Consider the following 6,890-nt stretch of genomic DNA (forward strand, 5'->3'; position numbering starts at 1 on the left):
TTAAGCATCTTTCGAAGGGGATGACTTGAAATCTTTAATTATCCATGGTCAGTGCATTGATGGTGCTCATGTTTCATACGTTGTATGTTGTGTATGTCCATGGGAGGTGCAGTGACCTTGTTGGATATCCCTAGTGGGGGAAATAAAGTGGTTAAAGAGTTTTAAGCATCTCTAGAGGGGGATGACTTAGAATCTTTAATTATCCACGGTCAATGCATTGATGGTGCCCATGTTTTATACTTCATATGACATGGAAATAGTATAAATTTTGTCAGTAAGTACTTGTAGTTTCTCATGAGGAGGAATACTTGTACTTGGGGGCATGTCACTCGGTTTGGAACTCCCTTGAGACTCAGGCTGATCATCGTGGGGGGGAGTTGTCTGTGCACGACAGGGTGACCTCGACACTTACTGCCTAATTTTCCTATGTGAGAGTGTCGTGTGGACATGCTTAGGCTATTTCCTTGGGGATAATACCACATTGCATTTGAGAGTTGAGGTCAGGTGCATGCATCATACTGAGCATGATTGATTGGAACTATGGATGGATGATAACTATTTGTTGAGTGTGTGTTGGACTAATGAATGTTTGCGTAAACTTATGATATTTGTTAATGTTTTCTTATTAATTGTGGTTATTTGTTTTTTGTATTAATTTCTTTTATAATAATCTCACCCCTCACAATTTTTGTACCATGTGGTTGGTTCCTGTGATGATCACGAACCTTTGTTCGTCGGAGCAGAATGATAGCAATAGAGTATTTTGGGAGCCGACGTGACGACGTTGAGATTATTTTGGGAGAGAGTTGTGTTTTGTTAATAAACTCCTTTGTAGTTGGTTCCATAATTCTTTTTATTGAATTGAGGATGTAAATCACAAAATTAATTATATGTATGAACAAATTTACTTTCCATTATGTGAATGATGTATACTAAGTTACTATACCTATATATATATATATATATATATATATATATATATATATATGTATGTATATATGTATGTATTCACTTAAGTAATGGTGTGTTGTTTGGTGGATGTATATCGAGAAAAAATTACTTTCATTTTTCATAAGCAAATTAACGAAGTTTTCATTTAAAAATTGAAATTCTCACAGTTTAGAGTGGTTATATCATAGCGACGAGGCGGATTGTTACACTTACAGATTGATCAATCCGTAAGTATTATATAACCACACCAACCACTGTCACAACCATCACATATAGATGTACCTTCATAACACTTTGACTTTGATCGAAGCGGCCCCAATGCACCTCTCCTCTCATGAAAATGAAAAAACACAATGAAACCAAGAGAATGAAAGAATGAATGAGTTAACAATGTCAAAGAAAAAAATGAAATGAAGAAGAAAGCAGCCAAGGATATTTCAGAATACCCATTTATTATTGGGTGTACAAACAATATGATTGGTACACAAAACAACAATCGTTATCGTCATATGGACTAAGGCCTTAGTTTGTCAATTATCACTAACACAAAATCAATAAATTTGGATTAAGATTTTAGTTATTAAAATATCACATTTTTTTATTTCTTATAAAAAATATATTTTTTAAATTCATTCATTTAATAAGATTAAAAATATCATTTTATTTATGTAAAGATTAAAAATTAATAAAAATTATAAGAATTAAAATGAAAAATTGGGATATTTTCAAAAACTAAAAACATGTTTAAAGAGAGGAAATTTATATACTATGTTGTGTATTCGTGCATCCCACGAGTATTTTTTTAATATTAAGGTTAAATATGATTTTATTTATGAGTTTTATTCGAAATTTACTTTTAGTTATTATCAAACAAAAAATTGATCAAGGTGTTTATATTTGTCCTTCATTAATATTTTTTGTCTTTGTCATGAGGTATTATCATTGAGTGATTCTAACGATTCTAATATGCTAAAAAAAATTGACGAGGAGACTAAAAAATATGAAAATTAGTTGCGAAACTTGGATTGGTCAAAAAATGATGGAAAGTAAGATGAGACTTAAACTTTATTTATATATGATTTTTTTTATCATTTAGGGGTAAAAAAATTCAAAATTATCAAAAGAATTTTTTTGAATTAATTTTCATTTAAAATAATTACGAATTTGTAATTAGAAGTCGCAAATTTTTATAAAGATTTTTTATGAGTTTTTTTTTTTGCCATCAAAATTTTTATAAAGGCTCAATCTTGTCATACTACTTTTATTATATAAGTGTTGGATTAATTTTTGAATACGACAGAAGCTACTGCGAAAGAGATTATATAATGTCTCCTACCATAGCAAATTGTTTGTGTAACTAAGTTTTATTAGTTTTTTTTGTAGGAAAAAAATATTCATATATATTAACAAGGCAAAGGGTATAAGATGGTACATTACAGTGAGTATTGACCCAACAGAAATGGTTATACCCAAAGCAACCTCCTCCTACAACGGTTACAAACTATGTTTGTAAAGGGGTACCAAAATAAAAAATAACTACCCAAGTGCAGAGGCAAAGCCCGAACAAATAAGGAAAACAAGGAACAAAACTCCCCTCTATTGCATATACAAATGTTTACCCCACCATGATGAATTTTGCAAAACAATTAACATAGTTATGAAACAACTAAAGAATACCCCAATCTACCCCACGATGATTGCCAATATGAGACCACTCCCGCAGTTGTGCATCAGCCTTCATAATTGCCAAACAACTTTAAGGCACAAAGCTGGTTGTGATAACCATTCATAGTAGGAAGACCGAAAGGTTCCCATTTGATTAGAATACCACAACCATGATTTGAACTTAATTACGCCTATCACTGAGTCCATATCAATATTACCTTGCCTAAAGAGCACATTGTTCCTATGAGTCCATATGGACCATGAAATAGCGCACCATACAGCCCACCATGCAACAACATTTGTAACCCTCATCCACACACATTTATGTTGAAGGAAATGTTGGATAGGTTCTCCAAGTGTTGGGCTAAAATTTGATTTCCCACCCCAAGATGATTCCAAAACGATATATATGTCTTTCCCATTTTGCACCCTCCATCCGACACTATTGTCAAATCAACCATTCCCCAAGCCAGTTCCACATACTCTCATAAGGTCCCCTCACCAAATTGAGTCATAACTCTCATACCCTTCTTAAAGTTGAGACGATTCTATCATACGAAGGTAAAAAACTTTTATATAGTACGAAAGTGAACATTTATCATTCGATTCTTTTTTATTTTCATTAGATGGCTCAACTTTTTTTACATTTTTGTTTTTGTTTTTTCTCTTTTTATGCTTATCTTTTCATAATTGCTCTGTTTCTTTTACTTTCCTCTTCTTTATTCTTGGCCTTGAGGTCAGCAGCCTCCGCCATGGCTCCCGAGCCTCCGCATCAAGGGCCAACCGCTCTGCTTCAAATGCCGTCACATCGAAGGCCTTGTTGTTGTTCTTCTGACTGCCAGAGGCGACTTCCACCTTGGACCAACTGTTGTGAGGATTTGCGGAGAGAGAACAAAGGGTGCAAAGAGAGGAGGGATTGAGAAAGTTGGTGCTGAGCATAAATGGATGTAATAAAAGAAATGCATCCATTTTATCAGAAAGAACGTTGAGTTTGGTCTCAAAATATTTGATTTTTAATTATATGGTTGTACTTGTTTGGAGAGAGGAGAAGAAGAAAAGGGGAAGAGAGAAAGAGAGAAGAAAAGGGTAAAATTGGAAAAATAACATAAAAATATAAAAAAAGAAAGACAAAAAACCAAAAAATGATAACCATTAATTTTAAAATAAGTTGATTTAACTGTTTAAATGTTCACTTTTGTACCGTATGAAAAATTTTCACTTTCATATCCATCTAAAGTTGATATCCCCATACTTAGTCTAACACATTTCTCCCACAACCTACTTAGATCATGTGCTAACTTTCACTTCCATTTACTAAGTAATGCGATATTAAAGTCACCAATGTTTTTTACGCTAAGACCGCCCATCCCGTTTGGGCTACATACATCATCCCACTATGTTTTATTGATTATGTAAAGTTAAAAATCTTTAAAACTTTGCTTATGGCTTATTCTTATTAAAATGAGCATGTATCTATTATCTACCGGTTTGTTTAAAGTTATCAACAATAATAAATTTATAGATTCAAAAACAGAGTCCACAAAACAAGGTTGTTTCTCAAGATTCGAAATACATATGTGATCATTTAGTGTTTTGTAATTATTTGATTCGATTACAAACTACATTTTTAATTACTATAAATATTAAGTTCTTAATGAATATTAAATAAAAAATTTGATTTTTGAATTTAATTTTCAATTTAATGATTCTTTCTTTAATTAAACCGTTAAACAAGATTGAATTTACATCTCAATTTAGTATATAAATATATGCTGAATAATATATTTTAATAACATAGGCTGAAAAATATATTTATTCACGTTAAAATTTTCTATGATATATGCTGAATAATTTATTTATTCACGGAAGTTTTAAAAAGTAGGTGAAATAATATTAGATATATTTGACCTATCTTTAATATATGTATGCACATGTTTTTTTTTTATATGCAAATGATAATTTATTAGGATAAAAAATAGATAACTAAATATTAGATTAAGAAATACCATGACTCATCAAATTAGTCTCTTATTACCCGCAATTCTGATTACTTTATTTTTTCTCTTTAAATCCTGTCATTATTGATTTTATACTTTCTGAATGATAAAAATAACTATCGATTTTATACCGTTTCCTCCAAAATTTACAAATTTTCAAAAATGATAATTGGTTGTGCATTAGTCTCCGTTTCTTTAATTGGTCCATCCCCCACATAATTGTAATTTGCCTGAATATCAAAATTCTGAAGTTTCTTTCACTTATTATTATAATAAAATACAAACATTTTTTTTAAGGAAAAAAGTACAAACATTACCAAACGGAATAATTATAAAAATTATAAGCAAAATAACCAATTCATCCTTAATTTATGATCATTTAATTAATATTAATTAATTTTTAATAATAAGTCTGAAAATTTCTACAAATCCTTTAAGGAGATGTATTATATTAGGATAATATATTAGGATTTCAAAAGAATTTTAAAAGACTTTTTAGATAAAAAATGGTATTCAATCAAGATTTTTTTAAATAGTGTAAATAAATATTGTGTCATTCAATTAAGGTTTTTAAGATTTTGTAAGGAAGACAATAAAATTCGATGATATTCAATTAACATTTTTTATAACTTATAAAAAGTCTTTGATATTAAAAAAAATATAAATTTCAATAAATTATTTTTTAAGAAGAATTTCAATAGATTTCATTATATTTCTTAGTATAAAAATCTATCAAACAATCTCACCTGCTAGACTTTCTTCTTTTTTCTTTTGTTATCAAACTTTATTTTTTCTCATCATACATAGTCTCTTTTTTCTTTAATGTTCTTCAAGATATGTGTTCATATATATTTTTTCTCTTTTTTTTTGAACAAAAATGTCAAATATCTTGTACTTTTTCTTTTGTTTTCCAAATTAAATTAATATTTATCTTATTTGTTAAGACTAACTATATTTTCCTTATGTCTCCCATAATTTCATCATCCACACAACTCAATAATTCCCCTATTAATTTTTTACTCTCATTATTCCCTTCTAATATATACTTATTATTGTAACCCATTTTGTCATTAGATTTATTATTCAAATTAATGTATAATTTTAAATTTATTATTCAAATCCAAAAGTGAAAATGATAATATGTTATTATAAGAAAAGTTAGTATATGAGAATATAAAGTTAGAATCAATATAACTATTAAAAGATTAAAAAAATTATATTAATTTTACTTTTTATTTATTTAAATCTCATCATTTCTTATTATTTTTTTCACTAACTCTTGTAATTTTTGAATGTTTTAAAAATTCAAGGAATTATTTTAAATCTATAAAAAAAATTTAAATCTTTTAAATTTTTATGATATAAATTCATTAAAATTCAAAATATCATAAAAGTCTAGTAAAAAAAACTTATAAACCGTAATCCTTAAAATTCATAAGATATTTTTATTTTAAAATAGTTTTTTAAAATCCTAATCTAATGTACTCCCTAAATTTTGAAAACTATATAATCTTTAATTTTTAATGATACCTATGTTTGTGAAAAAAAAAACCAATTTAAAATATCACTTAATTTTTAAAATCTTACTTAAATTAAACAAAAGAATATACTATATTTAGTATTAAAATATATTAGATTTATTAATTTTTCTGCAAAACTGAAAATTATTTTAAATTAACAAAAAATATACTAAATAAAAAATTTAATTAATTACGTAAGAAAAATAGTCAATCAACATTAACCAAAATTTATTCCATATCAATCAATTATCAATAATTAATTTGACAATTACACAATCACCATTTATGTATTTTGATTTCCATTCATTATTTTGAATTAACCTATATATGTTTAACTTACACATCCAAAATGCATTTTTATTTACTTTAAGCGTACTGTGCATTTGAAACTCCTATGCTCTCAAATCTTCCATGCAAGATTAACAATATTACTTCTCCTGTTTTTCACGATTTTCTTTTTATGTATTTGTTTTTTTGACATTTTTATTTGTCTTTCTATATATCTCGTATTGTCTACTCAACTCTTTTAATTTTGTTTGTTTTATGGGTTTTCTCACTAATTGTTGTTTTAGGCTTTCATGAAACTTTTGTGATTTAAGAATGAACAATATTATCTAATGATCATTCTTTAATTTCTTTTCAAAAAATTCTAATTATCTTTTCTAATTTTGATGTGTGTTATGGGTTTGCACACTGTTTTTTTTTTTTTTATATAGACATCACATTTTCTGGCCCTCACTAGTCATTATTATATTTT

Source organism: Glycine max, chromosome 11 (assembly GCF_000004515.6).
Source record: "Glycine max cultivar Williams 82 chromosome 11, Glycine_max_v4.0, whole genome shotgun sequence".
NCBI classification, from domain to species: Eukaryota; Viridiplantae; Streptophyta; class Magnoliopsida; order Fabales; family Fabaceae; genus Glycine; species Glycine max.